At 39.0% G+C, this 22,745-nt stretch overlaps 1 protein-coding gene and 1 pseudogene across 5 annotated transcripts in view; one reads left to right on the top strand and one right to left on the bottom strand.

Annotated features, from left to right (window-relative positions):
• Positions 1–22,745, top strand: part of NRXN3 (neurexin 3) — a 1,497,182-nt gene that overhangs the window by 913,596 nt on the left and 560,841 nt on the right. The gene's annotated exons all lie outside the window — the stretch shown is intronic.
• LOC103283528 (DNA-binding protein inhibitor ID-2-like) lies at positions 20,107–20,494 on the bottom strand (annotated as a pseudogene).

The following is a 22,745-nucleotide window of genomic DNA, read 5'->3' as shown; positions in this document are numbered from 1 at the left end:
TCCTGCTTGCTAGCTTCTTGGCCCTGGGCCAGTTATTTAAACTTGCTGAGCTTCGGTTTCCTTGTTTGAAAGGAGAGGTTAATGACACCCATCTCACAGGGTGTCTAATAAATATTAAATGAAATGAAAAATGTCACAGTTACTTGACCTGAGCATCTTTCAATTTTAGTTCAAGCACTACCTTCCCTGAAAAGCTTTCCCTGATGTGCCCCAGACATAAAGCCAGCATTTATTTAGAAGTCATGAAGTTGCTACACAATATGCAATGTGCTTTGCATACTTCATGTCATGGAATCCTCAGAATCCAGAGATAGGGAGAAAGTGGAAAGAAGAGGGGGGAGGAAAAGAGATAAACTCAAGAGGGAGGGAGAGAGGGAGAGGGAAGAGTATGTGTGTGTGAGAGAGGAAAGAGTAAAGAGAGAGAAAAGAGAGAGAAAAGAAATAGAGAAGAGAGAATGAATGAGTTCCTATGTTAATCTTGGTCAGGATAGCTATCCTTTCTAAACTTCAGTTTCCTTATCTGTAAAACAAATAAAAAAGCCCACATCTTCACTCTATTTTGATGATTAAGTGCGATGATTTATATTACATGATTCCCACTGTGCCTGACACATAACAAACTCTTAATAGATAGAATCTAATTTATTATTTGTGATGAAGTTTACAAGAATTTTTAGCACATTTTGTGTTCCTGGTTCTAGCCTTTGATTTCTCATTGTTCATTTAGATTTCTGTCTCTTCCACTGGTGTGAGGAAGCTGGAGTCCATGCTTTTTCTTCTCTGGACAGCATCCATCACACAGAAATACTCATGAATTGTCCTTTAAGTGGGGTGGGGAGGAAGGAGTGATGGAGAGAAGGAGGAAAGAGTATAGTGATGTGCTTGGTAAAGTGTCAGGAGCTGTACAATGTGTTTCAGTAACCCAGCAGCACTGCAGAGGTAGCAGATCAACTTAGGTTCTAGTCAGACTTTGTTATAAAGTTGCATTTCTTTCAGAAAGTGAAATTATGCACAGTTCACATAATTTCACTTCATTCCACAAAATATTTTAGTGCCTACTCACTAAAACCAGAAGAGAAAAAAGAAATGTTTGCACATTAGAGTGTGTGTTTTTTTCCTCTTTTAAAAAATATATATTTTTATTGATTTCAGTTGAAGATAGAGACATCAATAATGAGAGAGAAAGATCTATTGGCTACCTCCTGCATGACCCCTACTGTGGGTCAAGGCCACAACCCTGGCATGTGCCCTGATTGGGAATCAAGCCATGAACTTTTTGTTTGATTCACGGTGAGCCACATCAACTGGGCCTATAGTGTGTGGATTTTAATGGGTTTCCCCCATTCCCTTCTTCCTATAGGAGGCACTGATACTCTCAGGGAGAGTTTTCACAAAGTAGCATGTTCTCATAGCTGGATCCAATAGCCAACATTGCAGAGGGAGTTTAATTACTTCCATTCCTTTTTGGCTGAGACAGTTTGGCCTCACCAAGGATGATTTTGTCCTAGGAAGCTCAGATTTCGAATCCAGCCTGACCAACCTATTTCCAGCGCCAGAATTTTCCACAAGCCTTCTCCCCTCGTGTGTAGAGTAGTTTCCGGGAGCCAAATGAAAAAGCCTTAGTGAGAGTCTTTGATACAAATGGTGTGGTATCAGCTCTGTCAAAGGCTCTTACCCACTCTATGCCCAGGACACCCACCCATCCTCTTCATCTAGGCAAATACAGCCTGTCTTTATCCAGCACAAATCTCTCCCTTCCTCTGTGGTCCTCAAACACAGGAACAGCCTTTTTTGACACTCGAATTTCTGCCTCTTCTCACATCCTGGCCTTTTTGAAAGGTCAGGAGTTTTGAAAGGAAATGTAGGTCTCAGAAAATGAAAGATACAGGTTAACTCTGTTCTAAAGTTTCATGGCAGGGCTCGATGGGGCTTTCACATGAGTTTTGTTCTTTCTGACACAAGATTGAAAAATACTTTTGAGATATTTTAAAAACTGAAATATTTCCAATGAAAATGAAAATCATCAGCTACTCTTGGCAATTCAGATGACATTGCAATATTGGGCCTGCACTCCCATGTGGCAAAAATTTGCTAGAGATGAGTCATGGTTGTTTTAAACATTCTTTGGGTGACTGCAGTTCCCACCATTTCCTATCATTTCAGCAACACCAAAGCCCATAGCCAGTTTTACTTAATAATAAAAGCTATATATGAAAATGCTTAAGCACAGGAATTCTTAAATCATGAATTTTCATTACCTACTTGAACTCTGGAAGCATTTGGTTATCTAGCCCATGCTATAAAGGAAAGAGAGTTAAATACCAAGCTAGCCCTAGCTGGATATCAGTGGATAGAGCTTTGGCCCTTGAACTGAAGGGTAGCAGGTTCAATTCTGGTCAAGGGCACATACCTCGGTGTTGCAGGCTTGATCTCTGGCCCTGGCTGGGGTGTGTGCAGTAGGCAAATGAACTGATGGATGTGTTTCTCTCACATGATGTTTCTCTCTCTGTGTCTCTTCCCCTCCCTTCCACTTTCTCTAAAATTCAGTGGGAAAATATCCTCAGGTGAGAATTAACTACAACAACAACAAAAACAAGCTAGATGTGCTACACAGTACTATTTCATTATATCTCTTTTTCTCCCCTTCTAACTTCCCGTTTACAGACCCCGCCCCCCACTACCCAATATCATCACTCCCAATGGAAGATAGATTTTCAAAGCCTTACAGCTTATGGACCAGAAGAACAATTTTGCTTCCAAATTCTGCAGTCTTATTTCTCACTTCTGGTGTTAAATGTCACTAAATCAAGAAGAGGTCACAAAAAATTAGTGAAATATTTATTGCCATGCTAAGCAGCAATAATGGAATAATCTGTTCATGTCCCCACTTCACAAGTCCACTTTCCTAAAGCTAATCAAACCCTCCCATCTTTGGAACCTTCCACAGCAGGTCTTTTTCTGTAAAGAAAGACCAACAAGGTTCTTCACATATATTCTCCATGGCAGAAAATTATCACCTATTTTTTCCATTTCAATGATAAATATTTTTTCCTTCTAACTTTCAGAGTCTCATTTTAAAATGGAAATAGCCCAAAGCTAGATAGTTTCCTTACTCTTTTTCATTTTCATTGAATCCATTTCTCACTTATTTCTCGCATTATGTATATGTTTTTCTCTGAAGTTTTGATAACATAAATAAGCTTCTTTTATATTTTAACTTGCATTTATATTGCTCTTCAGGTTTATGTCCTTGACTCTTGAAAGACTTGAGAATTTTTTTACCTCTATTATTCTGCATTACAATGCTTTAAGTTGTGTGTGAGTGTGTCTGAATGTCTGTGTGTGTGCGCGCATGTGTGTGCACACACACGTGTGTGTGTGTGTGTGAGTGTGTGTGTATGTGTGTTGGCTTTTATGAAAAACATTTTAAATTCACATTTCACCACTTATAAACCACCATACGCCCTCATGATTTTCAGTGCTTATGAAATAGACCAGCCCCAGAGTGAACTCTCTAGCATCCACATATGATCAATTTCTGGCCCCACTATAAAGCGCCTCACCCCCCCCCCCCCACACACACACACACATACCAAATGACTCTTCAGTGACCTCAGGATGGAATACAAATGCTTTATCACTCACAAGGCTCATCATGGTCTGCTGTCTGTCTCTCTCCCTTTCCAGCAGCATCTGTTACATTCCTTCACCCAGTTTGCAGCCACACCATACAACCCAGCACAGTTGGGACTCTGTGTAAGTATGCAGTGAGCAGGCACTGAAATATTTTGTAGAAAAAAGTGAAATTATGTGAGCTGTGCATTAGGAAGATTTCTCTGGGGAAACCACATAGCAGGCCCTATTCTAAAAAAGAGTTGGCAACTAAGAATTACATCCGTGTGCTTTTGTATTTGTTCAGACAAAAGCATATTGAGGGACCAAACATGTTTCTGGTAATGGGAAGAAGGGACCAGAGGGAATGATCTCTTGAAATAAACAATTCTGCAGTTTAGATAAGAAGAGGGAAGGGAACCTACTGAGGAATTATTTTAAATTTCTGAGCCTGAGTAAATGGAAAAATTGAGATGTCATTGACTAAGGAGTGGAATACACTAAGTTTGGGGAAATATGAGGGTAGGAAAGTAGTAATAAAGATGGTGAGTGATACATTTATAGAAATAAGTCTAGCAGGTGGTTAAAGCTCAAATCATTGGATGAGATTAGAGACATAGATCTGGAGTTCTTTACTTAGAGGCAATATCTGAAACCATAGAATGATTTACATGAGGTCATCAAAGGAGAGAATATGGACCAATATCATTGAGGAGAGAGTTGTGGGTGGAATACATATTTAAGTGGTAATTGATGAAAAACAAAAACAAAGTAAAATTTGAAAATGAGATATTCTCAGCTTCATTGCACCTAACTCTCACTTTCCCTACCTGACAATACCCACCTAGAGCTTATAACACTGGATATCAAATCCCTTCCACCAAAACAAGAACTATTTATTGAGTCAAATGCAATATATATTTGTATTAACCAAAGCCTTGCCCAAGGAAACAGGTAAATCAGATGCCTCTAGTCCCACCTCTTCAAATGAGATAGACCTGGATGTCAAGGTGATTGGCATAACACTAATGCATAATAATCAGAAATTTAGTTTTATCTTCCAAGATCTTAATAGAGGATACTCCTCAGGAGGAAACCTTTCTTACTTAACACACTTAGCAATGAAGTCTATTTACTTTTTATTTGTTTTTCAATATACCCATTTTCTGTCATGTTCCTTTTTAATTACCAGGGATATTTATATGGAAAACATATTCTCACTTTTGTGAGATCTTGCTATTGATGTCTTGTTTCCTCCCAATTATTTAAGCTGTAATTGGCTTAAATAATTGGTAGACTCTCCTTTTATTTTATAAAAATACGTTTTTATTGATTTCAGAGAGAGGAAGGGAGAGGAAGAGAGAGAGAGAAATATCAATGAGATCTGCTGCCTCCTGCACACCCCCTATTGGGAATCAAGCCAGCAACCTGGATATGTCCTCTGACCAGGAATCCAAGTGATGACCTCCTGGTGCATGAGATAATGCTCAACCAACTGAGCCACAGTTGCTGGGCTGACTCTCCTTTTAGCTTGTATGATTTCCCAAAAGATTTGTGTGAAGGAGATTCGATGTTAAGAGAGGGGTAGGTAAATAGAAATAGGATGGAACTATCTCAGATTTAAGAGAGAGTTGACAGGATTTCAGAGGGGATTTAAAAAGTAAGATGATTCAAGAAGTCCACTGAATGAAGTGAATGAGACCTCCAAAGGAATGACAAGCCAATGACAATAGAGAAGTAGGGGCTGGTGAAGCAAAACTCTTCCACCAGCTTCTGGAGCCAGAACACACCTTCCCACTCGGATCTGGAAAGATTAGCCTCCTCCTTGTCATACACCATTTGTAGAACTTTTAAACTGTGATGAAAATGTTCAGAATACATGACAAGAGTTGCCCAACCACATCTGTTGATTTTCATCATATGGGGTTTGGACTCATAGAGATCTGTTTGAAGACCTGAAGGACTGCCAGGAGCTCAGACCAAAAGAAGAGAAAATGGGATCCCTAAGAGAGACTCACCACAAAGATACAACTTGACCAAGGAGCTAGACTAAGTAGCATGACTTGGATGCTGAAGGAAAAAGGTGGCTCCAGGTCAAGTTTGAAGCTGGTTCTAAACTTCCATAGACCTTCGTTCTCTGCATTGTCTGTGGATTTTGAGGAAATCATTATTTGAAAAAGGAAGTACCTTGTCACTGCGGGCCTCCCTGTTCTCCTGTGGGAGAGGCTTCTGAAAGTAATGCACTGTGACAAGAGGAAGGTGTGTTACTAATGGCAATAAAGGGACAAGGGCCCTAGAAGGCATTAGTCTAGATGGGATTGCCAGCTCTGTGAGGACACAGTAAAGGTTTTCTAGGACACATGTGGCCTCCAGAGCATGGGGTTGGAAATCCAATAGATGTAAGAAGCTCTTCTCTCTCTCAAGAATTTCTATGGAAAGTTATTGGAGAGGGAGATCCTTGAGCAAGGCTAGATTTCTTGCTATTCAAGCAGGTGAATACTAATGCATTAAGACAGATTATAGAGTTCCTCTAACTGGAGTACATTGGTAACCTCCTGGTTTTAACTCACAGGTTTACACTGATTTCATTAGCATGAGATCATTTAAAAATAATAAACACTATGACACAAATGAATCCATTCCTCATCATTTCTATTCCATGGTCTAAATTCTCTTTTCTTGGCTATCCATATTCCTATAGACAAGAATTGGGGGAAAGTCTGAGAGCCATATGTGTCTCCCATGACCCCTCAGTGTAACCTGAAGACCCTCTTCCAAAAGTGCCCTTGGCCCTTCCCAGAATCGAGATCAGCAGAATGGGTCCGGCTGCTATAACAGCAGCAAGAGTGCATGATATCTAGTGATGCCCCAGAATATTTTGTTAATCCTATTTGATTCTAAGGACTGTGTAGCAGAAACTCATTTTCAACAATCTGTTGTCTGTTACAGGGGGAAAAAGAGCAACTGGTCTCAAGCAACAAGGAAAATCAGCTCATTTGCAAAGACTGTTACTTAATGAGGCTTCTTGGTGACTTTTCAGATATAATTTTAGACTTTGAAAAGGAATATTTTACCTTTGCACTCTGCTGTAGAAACTCAAGAAGAAGAAAGGGAAAACATTAACTGTGTTTATTTGTTTCCTGCATAAGAAGTTTGATCACTTAGATTGAAGTGTTGCTAAGCAGGTGATGAGCCCACAGACAGGCCAGGGAGAAAGTAGACTTACCCTTGGATCCAGGACTCCAGTCTCCCAGGCTAAGTTCATTATCATGCTTTCAGTACAATCAGTTGAAAGGAAAAGAAAGAACTATTTGAAGAAAAAATTGTCTTGTAATGCAGGCTTCAGAGCAGTAACCGAGTGAAAATAATGCTAGAGCTTTGTAGGAGCATTTATTATTTATTTGTTTAATCAATGTCTCTTTGAGTCCACCTTTTCTTTCACTTTATTTACCTGCTTTAGTTGGGTAGTTTCACTTCAAACCATTTCCCCTCCCCCACATCCCAAGGATAGTGTTAAGGCCTGTCTCATTGAAAGGGAATGGCTTCTCCTTTTATAAAATGCAAATCAATGATTTCTTCCTTCTGGAAGCTTTCCTGGATTTTTGTGCCCCTATTTTGAAATGGAACTCTTCTCCAGTCCTCCTAAACCCAATGCACAGAAATGACCACGAAGTCACACTGCCAGGAAATGGCCCAGACCATCTGGTTCAACTGTTTTTTGCCTCTAAGGCTGGAAAGGAATTTTCTCAGCATTCAAGAGGTACTCTGAACTTTCTCCAGAAGAAGCCAGATCATCCTAGCACTAGGAAATAATACTAGTTAATAATAGCTAATACATACAGATTGCTTATCATGTCAGGTGTTTTTATCTGTAGAGTACAGATAAAGAGTATGACTTCCAGATCCAGGGACATTGGGTTCAAATCCTGCTATTTAATCTCTATATGACTTTAGTCAGGTCATTAATCTTTCTAATCCACAATTATCTCCTTTATAAAATGAGAATAATTATAGCTATTGTGAGTTGTCAGGGTTAAATGAGACAGTCTAAGGCATAGCACTTATTATAATACCTGACATACAATAAACTATAAATTATTATTTATTATTCTTATTACTTTTATTTTCATTTCTTATCTCCATATGTTTAAATGTAATTTTCAACACCCTGTTATATGGCAAGGATCATAGACTCTGAAGTGGGTGCACAGTAAACCTGAAGACCAATGATATGATAAGTATGATAACCTGGCACTTAGGTTGAAGTGTTGCTAAACCCATTTCTTCTCCAGACAATGGGTTTTAATTTAGTCTTTGCTCAAGAAACTGCTTTAGACTGATATCCTTCTATTTTTTAATTAGAGTATGATTCTATCAGATTTCCCCAATTTTGAACTTTTGTAATCTAGGAAAATAGAAAGACAAAATTTGATTTCAGGATTGTTTAAAGGTGAATACCTTGCCTAGCCATATTAAATGCATTCTGTTTCTTGTCTATTCTCTCTCTCTCTCTCTCTCTCTCTCTCTCTCTCTCTCTCTCTCTCTCTCTCTCTCTCTCTCTCTCTTCCTCTTTCTCTCTCTTACCCTCTCCCATATCTCTATATCCCTCCCTGTACCCTTTTCTTTCTCTCTCTTTTTCACACACACACCCTCCCAGAATATTTCATCTACCTAAAGGAATGTTATGAGGAAATATAGAATTTGCTTGCATAAATTACTGTGAGCTGTTCCAAGGAAAGGTAAAATTCTCAGCTCTGAGAGCAGTTTGTTTGTTTGTAGCACTATTCCTAATAATAATTACTGCTGTCATTAGTCAACTTCAGGTATCACTATTTTTTTTGTGATAATACTTATCAAACTGTTAACAATTACAGGGAGCTCCCCAAATTCTGCAAGCTCCATGCTAAATCGCCAATGCCATTTCCTGTAGTAGAGCGCCCCCTAGCACCTCCACATACCTCTCAGTTTAATTTGCTCTTTGAGATACTGAAAACAGGTATTCTATAGATCAGTGGAAGCTTTCACCATTAAGGGATCTAGGTTCTACAAGAACTTAAGTGGCCAGCATTAGCCTCCTGATATTTGTTAATTTGATTTCATAGCATCCGGAATAGGAAGGAGAGTTTTTGGAGATCCTAGCTTCTGCAAAGCAAAGCAGGAGGCTTTGTCTCAGGTCATATTTGAATTAAAATGTCCCATTAATTTTTCAAGTCAATTTAATTCTCTTAACCTATAATTATCTTTCTTTGAAGGAATTGCAGTAAAGGAGTGGGCAGAATTTTTAAAAGATTGTGTGTGTGTGTGGGGGGGAGATAGAAAAAGAGACAGAGAGAGACAGACAGTCAGAGAGAAGCACATTAGAGGCTGGCTGACTTCAGGTTTATGAAGTTCACATCTTAGTTTATCCATGAAATTAAGAGGTTTTGGCTTCTGTCTTATCTGTGTTTAATTTGGATATCCTACCTTGGCATTAGACAAAAGATTAGGGTCCCTTTTTAAAGCTTTCCATGTCTGGGAAGTATATGGTAGGCTCATGCAACAGAAAATAAGAGTGTATTGCTTAAACCTCTCTCTGAAGGCAGGGAGGGTGAGGAGGTGGGAGATATTTTAAAAATAAGACATGCTGCTAAATTCCCTGCCAACCTCCGTTCATGCCGAGTGGAGTGTAAGTAACAAGTATCAAATAGTTCTTCCAGATGTCAGCTATTTAAAGAGGCATGTGCTAGAAGTTCTATGGACAACCACTGTCTTATCCCTGGTAATGGTGATGGTGATGATGGTGGTCATGGCGGCGGTGGTGGTAGTGGTGGTGACATGGTGTTGGAGGTAGATGTCTGCCTTAAAGAAACTTTATCAACAGCAAATACATGTGGGAATGTGCGTGTGCATTTGGGAAGTAAAAACAATTATGCAGGAGAAGAAATGACTTAACTCAGGAATGATTTAAACAGTGTGGGTAACATCTGATTTTTAAATGTATGCATAAAATGAGCATATCGTCCTTGAGAAATTGGCTTATAGGCCAAGAAATTGTACAAGGAGATAAATGATTCTTGAAATTTCATTTTAAATGTTTTCTATTGTTTTATGTAAACCAAACAGACTGAAACAAATGAGTTATGACTATTCTCCTTGTAATGTTTTGGATCCCAGGTTAAGGACTTCTTATAGGAGAAAGTAAGTGGACCTGTTTTCGATAGTAATGACTGGGATACAAAGGCAGGGTACGTCCTGCTTCTAGTTGTCAGAATTTGTAGCATTGGTGACTTAATCTTTATTATACTGAATGCCCCTCCCCGCTTCACCAGCTTATTTGGTGTTTTCTTATCACATTCATGCTTAAAATTCTCTGCAGAAGGCCATAAATTTTTAAAAACAATCTGTTCTCCTTCATTTGCTACAAATTCAGACTTGATTCCTTTCCTTAATTCCAGCCTCAGCTTTGCTATTACTTAATAACTAGAGGAGCTTCAAAATATGTCATTTTATCATGTTTCTGAGAGTTACTTCTCCAGGTTTTATGTGGAAGTGGAATAAGCTAGTTTTTAGCTCTTGGCTCATTGTTGGTGACAAACTTACTTAACTAGTCCTTACATTTTGGTGGGAGATGAATCTGGGCTGAACTCTTCCTACTATATTGTGTGAATCAGACACCCAAATAAAAACATTCTCCTGAGGGAGAAGACAGGTAGGCTGAGAAAAGAGGGGTGCTTAAGTGTAGGTAGTATTTCTAGAAAAGAAAATTTGGCTTTTTCCTTTAACCCTCCCCACCCATCTCTCCTCTTTGAGGAATATAACAAACTGAAAATATATTTTGGTTATGCCAAACACAGTAGGGTCAGATGTCTTCAAGCAAACTGATTTTGAGAGACATCTTAGTGGTGATTTGTGTGTGTGTGTGTGTGTGTGTGTGTGTGTGTGTGTGTGTGTGTGTGTTTTCTTGCCTTTTATTTTCTGGATTCTTCTGTAGCCATTTCAAGTGGACACATTTCAGAAAGAGTTAAGAGGCCATTGAACAGAGAAAAATTATAATCTGTGTAGTCACTGAGTGCTTACTTATAAAATGGTCCCATATCCTATCTTTAGTTAGTCCCTTTAGTGGGGCAGGAGAAACTAGGAGCTTTTGTTTATGATGTTAAATAAGGAACACCATGTGTCAGTGTGGAAGTGAAATAAGCTAGTCAAAAGGAGTGCACTTCCTTATCTGCTTTTTACAGCCACAGGAGAGGGGGTGTTGGTCGGAAGTTCTACTTCCAAACGTTATTTCTACCTTCTGATTCACCTGGTCTCATATAGAAAACTGTCTTTCCAATGAAGAACTAGTTCTATTGTCAGCAAGTGTAGCTTCTCTGGTGTTTTTCTAAGACCCTTCTCTGTAGAGAATATCACTATGGTTCTGGCATGAGTAGTGCTTCAGTTTTCCCCCCATATATATTTATACCCAGTTTTCCTTCTTCCACTTGGAATCATAATATTGAATGAAAACTGAGCCCAAGATTGGTATTCTGGGGTCTTCTGGATGGAGTGCTTAGATATCTTTAATATGTTACAGGAAAGGCAAGCACTTGGTAAGAAAGTCCATTTTATTTCTTCTATTCCTTCTCCCTACCTTTCTCTTTAGTTGTCATGGGGTGCACAATACCACTCAGTCAACTATACCAAAGGCAACTGCTGATGAACTTGAACTTTGGAATGTCATGGGTTATGAGTTGCCCTGAAATTTTCTCAAGACTTACAAATGTATTATTTTGTTTTGTATTTTTCTAATATTTTTGATATGTAAAAACATATATCTTCCCTATTATTATCTTAAAGAGATACCAGTCATGTTTAGCATAAACAAATATATATGTATACTATATGTTTTATTATTTTTTATTAAATTTATTGGGGTGACATTGGTTAATAAGATCATATAGGTTTCAAATGTATATTTCTATGATACATGATCTGTATATCGCATCGTGTGCCCATCACCCAAAGTCAAACCATCTTCTATCACCATATATTTGGCCCTCTTTACTATCCCCAACCACCTTCCCTCTGGTAACCACCATACTGTTGTCTGTGTCTATTAGTTTTAGTTTTATATCCCACATATCAACCTATCATATACTATATGTTTAAAAGTGATTCATATATAAGTATATCCTATTTTACAAGGGTCTAGGCAAAATTCAGTAACATTGTTAGAATGAAAAATAAAAGACAGGTAAGTCTTAGGATCCTAACAGGTAGGAAAGATGATATGTCTAAATAGAGCAGTAAAAATAAAGTAACTAATAATAAAAATAAAATAGGAAAGAAAATGTGTCTTCATTTAAGGCTAACAGAACTAGGCTAAGCCAGAAGACAGAGAGGCCTGTATTGGGGAGTATTTTTGACAAGTCCCTCACCCTTACCCCCACAGCAACCCACAACATAGGTGTATATTGTCTCTGCATGATTAAGTATCGGGTGCTATTCTGCCTTTCTCAGTTTGGGGGCTGAATTCCTCAGCATCCTTGCCACATTACAAAAATAGAAAGCTAGATATCATAGTCATACTACCACCCACTTGCCTCCCACAGCGTTAACAGAAGAGCATGCAGGCCTCAGTTTTCAAAAGGGTTGTATTTCAAAAGTTACTTTATGAATTCACAGAGCTCACATTATGTTTTCCCAGAGACAGAATGTATTCTATATCCAGAACACAAATACCAATTAACACAGGACATTCAAATAATCTAGTCTAGAACTACTATAATCAAGTACCTGGTCACATAGGAAATACTTTCTTAAGGGATGTGTTTCTAGTTTGGAATTTTAGTTTGGGATGTCACAAACACATTTCTTACCACTGAACATTTGGTAACAAGATCTGGGATACCCGACCACCACTTTCTGCTCCAAAGATTCCATTCAGGGCAGTTCTTGTATCTGGGTCAAGGTGGGGATTAAGAAAGGATTCAAAAACAAGAAAGGGGTTCCAGCTGGAAAAGGTATGGTGAGGTGCTGGACTAGATGTCCTGGAATGGAGTGAAGAGGATAGTTAGATATATTTGAGGAGAATAAGAGGAGCAGAGGGGATGGGGAGTTGAGGGGAGAAGGGATGGAAGTTGAAGGAGTGGGGCTTTGATGGTTAATAAAGGAGAGAAGCCTGGAAGTCTCTGTGGAGCACCCAAGCCTCTATGTGTCAGAAAAGTAAGTAAAGTTGATTGAGATGCACTCTCCACAGTCAATATCTTCTGTAGAAGGATGAGATAGGAGTGTATGCAGCTTAGCATTCACAGAGAGGATCTTTTCAGCCTCACACTAGAAATTTAGCAAGAGCACAGGAAGGAGGGATTTATTCTGACGTGAAGATTAGAAAACATTTCTTAGAAAAGAAAACATTTTGAGTATGCCTGAGGATTTTAATGGCCTGAGATAGGTAGGGGATCAGATAAGCAGAGGAGTGGTGAGATCAAAGTCTGGAGGTGGAGAGGTACAGGGGAGTGGCAGAGAATGAAGACCTGCCTACAAAGGAGAAGGTTAGGAAGATGGGAAGTCATGAGTTTACCTTCTGGAATGGGTTTTCTTCAGCACCATATATTCTCCTTGGCTTCCAAAGAAACCCAAGCCCCACAGGCAAGCAGCAGCTGTAGTTGGGTAGAAAGAGTGAGGATGAGAAGGGGTACTGAGGAGAGGGTAGAGTGAGGATGGGAAGGGTACTGAAGTGAGGGTCTGGAAGTCTGAGAATCTGGCAGTGAGGGACTAGTGATCAAGAAGTTTTTTTCCTACTTATTGTCCGTTCTCTTGCCCAAATGCCACCCAGTCTGTGTGACTTCAGATGCTGATTAGGTGGGAGAAAAGAGAGAAGCATGTTTTTGGAGTTGAGATTATGCCTTAGGGTAGCCCAAACATCAGCAGCAGGGAAACACAGGGTGGGAGTGGGGTGGGGGAGGGGTTACAAGATATGGGGCAGACCTGGCATGCTGGTTAACACATGGTAAGAAGCACTGAGTCTGTATTACATGAAATGACCATCAGCTCTGCTTTCTCAGATCCCTCCTTCCCACAGCTTTCCTAAAAAGGGCAAGTGAAGGGCCCAATTCTGAAATTTTCCCTCATGCAACATTAACCCTTGCAATATGGATGCTAAGGTGGAGGTACTCTGAATTCTGAGACATGGGTAAAAATGAGAAGGAAAAGAAGAAAAAGTTTTTGCAAACACTTTTGAAAGGTATAAGTATTTTGTTAAAAAGTGGAAATGACCACTTTTGCTTCAGGAATTAGGGGAGGGGAGAAATGTAGACAGGGAGGCAATCATGCTGACTGCAAGTGCTGCACATATAAGAAGCCCTTCAAAGCAGAGAGAGCCTTGTATTTTGGAGAAGGCAAACGGCTATTGACATTCATGGAGGCCTGGAGGAAGTGGGAGGTTCCTGGGTCAAAATCAGCACAGAGACTAACCAGGTGAAAGGGGCTCTCAGCCTCCTCTTTCGTTATTGGCTTTTAGGACCAGCCTGTATGACTACTGCTGGGGTTCCATCTGGGAGGGGAGTGTGTATGTGTGTGTGTTTGCGTGTATGTGTGTGTACTAGTATGTGAGTGTGTGTGTGTGTAGCACTGTCTCTGGCTTATATGCTTGACCCCACTCTTAAAGATGGACTACTAGGGAAATGGGTTTCCAGTCACTCACTGTCTCTTGACTATGGGTAAGTGGAAGGACACAAGACTTTATATTCATAGCAACTTGGAAGTTATAAGGTTAAGCCTTAACATTTTTAATGGAATTATCTTATTAGCCACATGTATAGAAACCTATGTTGTCACTCATAAAAACATCACATCTATATAACATACTGTGCAAGTATGAGCATACGTTAAAAAATTTTACCAACCCTACCACCTAAATAAACATGTTAAAATTTGGGTATCATCTATATCTTGATACACTTTGAAAGGTTGAAGGATACTTCTTTACCTTAGCTGAGTTCAGGAGAAATAGGTGAAATGCTAAATTTCTATGAAAACAAGTTTTGGTATTGTTGTAAAGTGTGTTGGTGCACGTGCGCGTGTGTGTGTGTGCACTCTTCACTAGTAACCAGATATCATCAGGAACATGATAACAATCAAATTAGGAGGCAGGGGATTTGTATCTAATTTTTACTAGTGTTTTTATGCATTTTTTGAGCACTTTCTCTCTCTAGAATTTAGTTTTCTTATCTGTAAAATGAGGGTTTTTGAAGTAATCAGTGGTTCTTCAGCATTTGGAGATTATAAACTTCTTTAAAAATCTGAAGAAATATTTCTTTCCAGAAAAAAATGCACACCAAGACTAAATTGAATTTAGTTTCAGGAAGTAATTTTGCATTTTTAAGGCTATAATATAAAACCATAGAAATTGTACACAACATAAGGAGATATGCAAAGAGATGGCCATCATTATGGCAGTTCCTTGAACTCCAGGTTAAGAACTCTGTATCCAAATAAACTCTAAGGTTCTTTATGGATCTGAATGTCTCTTATTCTACAAATACTATTATTTTTACCAACAACCCTACATTAGTCAGCTCAAGCTGCACAACAAAATACAACATATTGGATGACTTAAACAAGAGAACTTGATTTTCTCACAGTTTTGGAGCTGAAAGACCAAGATCAAGGTGTCAGGGATTAGATTTCTCCTAAAGCCTCCCTCCTTGGTTTGCCTATGGTCACCTTCTCTCTGGGCCTTTGGATGGCTTTTTTCTCTGTGACTACACACTCCTAGTGTTTCTTCCTCTTCTTATAAGGACACCAGTCCTATTGGATTAGGGCCCTCACTTTTATGACCTCATTTAATATTAACTATCTCTTTTTTATATTTATTTTTATTTGTATTTATTTCTGAGAGGAAGGTAGAGGGAGATAGAAACATCAATGATGAGAGAGGATCATTAATCAGCTGCCTCCTGCATGCCCCCTACTGGGGATGAAGCCTGTATCCCAGGGATGTGCCCTTGACCGGAATCGAACCTGGGACCCTTCAGTCCACAGGCCAATGCTCTATCCACTGAGCCAAAAAAGAGTAGGGTTATCGCTTTAAGGGCCCTTTCTTTAAACATTGGGGGTTAGGACTTCAGCATATGAAATTTTGGGAACACAATTCAGTCCATAACAAACCCAAACTGCTGAACCATTACAGGGAGTAATAGTTAACAACTAGATGAATAAAAACATCTTTTATTGACCCTCCACGTCTAAAACATACACAAATAAGCCGATCAAAAATCAGAATAAAATGTTTTTTTTTTTTAATTGGGATTTATAATTGTTAACCAAAATCTATCTGCTACTGTTTTTATTAAAGAGGACACTTTCGCACAAGTTTTTTTTTTGGAGTTTTTGTTGTTGTTTTGTTTTTTTGTAGTAAAAGAAAAAAATAACTTAAAACAAACTTGATGTTGTAAAGATAAAATAACTTTGTTTGGAACTGGTCATCAAGAATCCTGGTCAGGTGTTGTACATATGGGGGGAGAGAATGAATTAGGATAGGCAGAATTATAATAACCTATAAATATTTTTAGTTTTGTTTTTCCTTTGAGCCATGCATATAATCATCTTCCTATGATGTAAGTCAAGCTACCCAAAGTCTCTTCTGCATCTGGTGGGTGGGGGTGGGGGCAGTTTGGGGTTGCTATTTCTGCTATTCTCAATGTTCCTTTAACTGCAGTGGGAGAGCGGAGGCTGAGGAGAAAAGGCCAAGAGTTTCTTGTAGTTGTTTAAATGTATCATTGCTCCCCCAGGGCCACTTTTAGTAACCACCATTCGCTGAGTAACTCCTAAAGCAACCAGCATCCTACACCACTCCGAACTCCCCTTGTCCCAGCAGTAGCTAAGAATGAGAGATGGTCAAGGAGAAGATGATTCAAAAACTTGCTGGATGGTGTTATTCCTAAAGGTTCACCTCTGTGGCTATTTAATTTACTCAGTAATGAGTCAAGCATGTTCTAGTGGTATTACAGACCCTCCTAGAATAGGCAGCGCTGGCCAGTAACTCACTGTCCTTTTGTCCTTCTCTCTCTCGTTTGATGCACTGACCTTTCTCTGTTCATCTTCTGAACACCAACAAGGTATACATTTTAGGAAATTACATCTATCAAGCACGGTGACTCCCTCTGGGATGTTTTACTCCCCCCTCATGCCCTCCCTTGGATGAAATGGCTCACTCTCTGCTTGAATTGGGCTAAGATATATGCTGCTGAAGACTGCTGCCTCCCATCCCTCTTCCACCAGCCCTCCCTTGTGAATTCTCTTCTTGAATCCCAGGAATACACAGGAAATACATTGTTATCTACATTCATTTGCTTGAAATTAACAGGTGGGTGGTTGGCCAAGCCCGGCAGGAGAGAAGTACAGTGGGGAAAATAAGCAGTAGGTATAAGCTTGCCAGCAGGTATTATTACTCCAAAGTTGTACAGCTTGTTAGTCTCAGCTTCTATTATAAAAATTTAAATTAAAAAAAAGACACTGAGAATCTACATGAGATCATCTATGGTTTAAGTGAGTTGCCTAATGTATGACAATTAATGTCAGAGCCAAGAATTAAAATCCAGATATTTCCATTTCTAATATAGGATGACATTACATTTATCAACCACACCACGTTAAATAATTGGAAATCATACACGATAGAGTTCTCTCTTCATTAGTTTAAAACTTGGTTTAACAGGACAAATATATGGTCTTTCTTCTGGTATAACTTTTTAGAAGCCTTCTGATTCTCTTTGGCTTCAAGTTATGTATACATGCTTTGTGGCTACTTTCTCGTTTTTATTGCTTATAATAAGCTTTCTTATTATTGTAACTGATGATATTGCTCATATCAAAGGTATTTTTCTGAATATTGTTTCCAGGATTTTCATGGAGAGAGCATAAAACGTCAGAGAGCATATTGGTAGCATTTAGTTTCAATGTAAAGCAAAAGACTGGCACTCTCAGGAAATGAACATCTCTATTCAGAAAACAATAACAAGAATGATGTCAATGTTCTGGGGACTCAGTCTGACCTACAATAGAAAGGGAGCAACTTCTGAGATAAAGAGAGCTTGGCTGTGGTTTGTGACAGGAATACAGGCAATTAACCTATTTTTTTTTCATATTTCCTAAGATCAACAATTTTATGAACATCACCTTGTTATCTGGATATGGGATGTATGTGGATTATCCACCAATTTAATGTAACCCTGGTTTGCCTTTCCCATTATCAAATAGTGAACACAAACTATGTTTAATTTCTAAATTGTACATTGCCCAAGCACCACATAATGCATGTCAATATCTAATGCAAATGCTTTGGGCTTCATTTATTTCCAGTATCAACAATTGAAGCTTTTTTATATGAAAACTTAGAATGTTTGCAGTAAGTATTGCTCAAGTACCTGCTGGGAGGTAAAGGACAAGGGATGTATAAATGGTCATCTAGTAGCCAATACTCAGACAATCATGTGTATGTCATTTGTTTTATTTCATTTTAGAGCCAGCACTTTGGCATGAGTCTTGAGTAGCTTGTGATGAACATTATTATTAAAAATAAAAAGAAGAGAATTAGAAAAAATAATTTGATCATAGGTCTCTACATCTGCATTCCGGAAAAGAGACAAAGGCAACATAGAAAACCAGCATCAGCCTGTTAGTGTGTGACTTGGAGGTTGCACACTTCACTTGCATAGCATTTAGCAACAGAAGAGTAAGGTGATTTAGACCATAGATTCAATAGATAAGTGATTTGGGTTCAAATACTGCCTCTATATGAATATGGGCAAGTCACAATATGTTCCTCCTTTTCCTCAGTTGTAGAATATGGACAAAACTAATATCTAGTTTATAAGCCTTAAGAAAATTTTGGTTATTTTTCTTTTTTTGTTTTGTTTTTATTTATTTATTTTTCTTGATTGATTAAGATATTACATATGTGTCCTTATTCCCCCATTGCCCCCTCCCCCACAACCTCCCGCTCATGCCTTCTCCCCCCTAGTGTCTGTGTCCATTGATTAGGCTTATATGCAAGCATACAAGTCCCTTGGTTGATCTCTCCCCTCCCCAAACCCTCCTCTACCTTTTCTCTGAGGTTTGATGATCTGATCAATGCTTCTCCATCTCTGGATCTATTTTTGTTCATTAGTTTATGTTGTTCATTATATTCCACCAGTGAGTGAGATCATGTGATATTTATCTTTCTCCAAATGACTTATTTCAGTTAGCATAATGCTCTCCAGGTCCATCCATGCTGTTTAAAATGGTAGGAGTTCCTTCCTTTTTATAGCAGCATAGTATTCCATTGTGTAGATGTACCATAGTGTGTGTGTGTGTGTGTGTGTGTGTGTGTGTGTGTGTGTATTTTTTTTTACTCCAGACATGGTTTATTATCATCTTTATATAGTCTACATAAACGTGAACTTGTAGTGATTTGGGTTCAGTTATAACATCTACACTAATAAAAGAGAAACATGCAAATTGACCGCCCCCCTGCTACACCCACCAGCCAATCAGGAGTGAGTATGCAAATTAACCCAACAAAGATGGCGGTTAATTTGCATACACCGGTGTGAAGCGAAGACTGAAGGCAGTGTAGAAGGAAGCCAAATGCTGCAGAAGGGAGTGAAGCAGCAGAGAAGGGAGTGAGGCAGTGGAGAAGGGAGGGAGCAAGGCAGCAGAGTTGGATACGGGAGGGAACGAGACAGCTGAGACAGGAGCAAAGCCTGCCTCGGTGGGCTTTGCTCCCTTCCCTGCTTTGCTCCAGCCACAGGAAGCCCTATTCTTACAGGAATAGGCCCAAGGAAGGCCTATTCTTGCAGGAATCTTCCTGCAACTGGCCTCTAGTAGCATAATAAAAATCATAGCACTGGTCCCAGAAATAAAGCAGGCAATCACCATTCAATAAACACACTTGATTTACTTTTTTTTATAAAAGGGTAAGTGTACAACTAAACTTTTATAAAGTGTTTAGCACAACAAGTACATCTTTACACTTTGTCTGCAGAAATAGACATCTCTGCCACTATACAAGCAAACTAGTTAAAGAGTTCATAAGGTTTCACTATGAACGTATACACAGCATTCAGTATACACAGCATTCAGTAGGTTTGTGTCAAAAGGTAAATTTCTGACCAAAAGACTTCATTTTAAGTAACTGAATACTGGTTCCTTCTGGTAGTCACACTCCACCTTTGAAAAAAAAGGCAAAATCTGCTGAAATTGGGCAACTCCTTGTGATTTTAAAGTGTTTGCTTTCCATGGTGGGGAGAGTATATAAAGAAACCTTCCGACTTCAGAAAGGGCATTGAAAAGTCCTTTTTTATAAATAACTACTCTCACAGTCCAGGCCAGAAACACACTCTGGGGCAGAGGGCTGATCATTCCGAGTCTTGCTTCCATGTTTTAAAAATGCCCATTCAATGCTCTGTCCTCCTTGTGAGAGTTTGAAAAATAAGTTCCTGCGGATTTGTTGTTGTGCAAAGCAAAGAAAAAAAGTCCTGGCCACCATATTCAGCCACAGAGCACTTTCCTGTCATTTGACATGAACTCAGAAGGGAATTCAGAAGCCTGCAGGGACAGGATGCTGATGTCTGTGTTCAGGGTGGTCAGCGGAGTCCAGGATGCCTGGCTCTGCCTGGGCCACTGACAATGGTGGTGTGCGAGTCCAGGGCGATCTGCAGTCCAAGATGTAGTCGATGATGTGCTGCAGGATTTCCATCTTGCTCACTTTCTTGTTATGGGGGGTGCTGGGCACCAGCTCCTTGAGCTTGCAGAAGCAGTCATTCATGTACAGCAGGCTCATCGGATCGTCCACCGGGGTTTTGCTGCGGGAGATGCCCAGGCTGTGGTCCGAAAGGCTGTTTTTCCTAATGGACCTCACTGGACTGAAGGCTTTCATGCTGATCACTGGGAAGGAAGGAGAGACCAGGAGGGAGCGGGCTGCCCTGGATCTTAGGCTACCGCCGCCTTCTAAGGTGCCAGTGCTCAGAATGTAACACAGTTTTTTAATCCAGTCATCTGCTGATGGGCACTTAGGCTGTTTCCAAATCTTAGCTATTATAAATTGTGCTGCTTGAACATAGGGGTGTATATATACGTTCTGATTGATGCTTCTAGTTTCTTGGGATATATTCCTAGAAGTGTGATCACTGGATCAAATGGGAGTTCCATTTTTAGTTTTTTGAGGAAACTCCATACTGTTCTCCACAGTGGCTGCACTGGTATGCATTCCCACCAGCAGTGCATGAGGGTTCCTTTTTCTCTTCATCCTCCCCAGCACTTGTCATTTGTTGATTTGTTGATGATAGTCATTCTGACAGGTGTGAGATATTATTCTTGTTATAAAGCCACCACAAACAAGTTGGTAGTGGTGATGGCACTAGTAGTAGTGACAGTATGCTTACTTAGATTTACCCATGTCATACCGGTTCCTTTTACTCACTATTGTTTCTTAAATACTACTCCTTTCTTCTAGGGTTACTTTCTCCACACTGAAATATATCCTTTAGTTGTTATGCCAGTGATAGTTTGAGTGGTAAACTTCCTCAAAATTTCTTTATCTGAAAATGTCTTTCCTCTACTCTTAAATGATTTGCCCAGATAAATAAATTGAGATTGATTTTTTTTCTCACTGTATGGCTATTATATTTATTATTTTGTGGGCTCTACTTACAAAGTAATTTGTTGATTTTAACATTTTTATTTAAGTTGATGATTTTTTGTTTCATTTTGATGAACCAAGGTGATGATTTTTGTTTGTTTGTTTTTCTTGCTTAGGATCCTTAAATATAAGAATTTGCATCACTTAAATCTGAAAAAAATTCCCAACTATTATCTTTTAGAATTTTGTTCTTTTCTTTGTTTTCTCTATTCTCTTCTATATTTTCTAATAGTAGGATGTTGGAGTTTTCATTTGATCTTTCATGAATTTAATCTCTCTTATATTTCCTAAATCTCTTTCTCTCTGTGCTATATTTTAGGCACTTCTCTCAGTTCTGTCTTCCAGTTCATTAAGTGTTTCTTTAGTTACATCTACATAATCCATTTACTGACTTTTAAAAAATATTTCATTGACTGTGTTGCACTTTCAAAAGATTTTAGTATTTTCTTTCTTCTGTTCCTCACTACAATACTCATCCCCTTTTGTGGTTTCTGTAATTCATTGAATCATTTCAACCGTATTTATTTTGGCAATTTCTTTCAGATTGTTCTGTTATCTCACATTATTGGGTTCCTGATTCACCCCTGATGTATCTATATCTATTAATTCTCTCTCAAGACAGATTATCTACTTACGGAAATATTATTTTTCTTGTAATCTTATTTTATATTGATGTTGCCATAGGAATCATGCATGCCTCACTCTAGAGTAATATTCTAGAGAAGGGGTGGGAAACCTTTTTTTCTGCCAAGGGCCATTTGGATATTTATAAATCATTCTCAGGTCATACAAAATTACCAACTTAAAAATTAGCCTGCTATATTTGGTCAAACATTTCATTTACTCACCCCTAATGCCTTGGCAGAGCCAGACCAAATGATTTTGTAGGCCTTACATGGTCCATGGGCCAGACATTCCCCACACCTGTTCTAGAGAAATATTCCAACTTATTCTGACATTCAAGTGTTATGTGATATTAAACAGATCATTCTTTGTCTCTGTATCTTAGTTTGACTAATACTCTTAGCTATCTTCTGAATACCTAACTCTCTTTCTCTAGTCCATGATAGCTCCTGAGCAGGAATGGCCTGGTCTTAAGTAGAGAAAGCAGAGTAGTTCTGCTTTTTGTCCCAGGCTTTTAAAGATACATATCTTATTTAAGGAAATTCTGGTTATTTATGTCCAGTCCATCAAGATTTCCTACTGGGAGGGAAAGGACAATAGGGCAGGCATGTTAGCATACTCTTTCCATTGCAATGGGCTCTTCACAAATATATATATTTCCTCATAGGAATAGCCAATGGAAATTATCAAAAGATTTAGAAGGCATGTCTTTTATGCAGAAGTCTAAATAATTATGATTTCATTAGAGGCCCGGTGCACGAAATTCGTGCACTGGGGGGAGGGTGTCCCTCAGCCCAATCTGCACCCTCTCCAATCTGGGACCCCTTGGGGGATGTCCGACTACTAAACAGGTAGTCAGACATCC

Source organism: Eptesicus fuscus, chromosome 5 (genome assembly GCF_027574615.1).
Source record: "Eptesicus fuscus isolate TK198812 chromosome 5, DD_ASM_mEF_20220401, whole genome shotgun sequence".
NCBI lineage: Eukaryota > Metazoa > Chordata > Mammalia > Chiroptera > Vespertilionidae > Eptesicus > Eptesicus fuscus.
The sequence above is the reverse complement of the archived record's forward strand: the minus strand, read 5'-3'. Positions and strand labels throughout refer to the sequence as shown.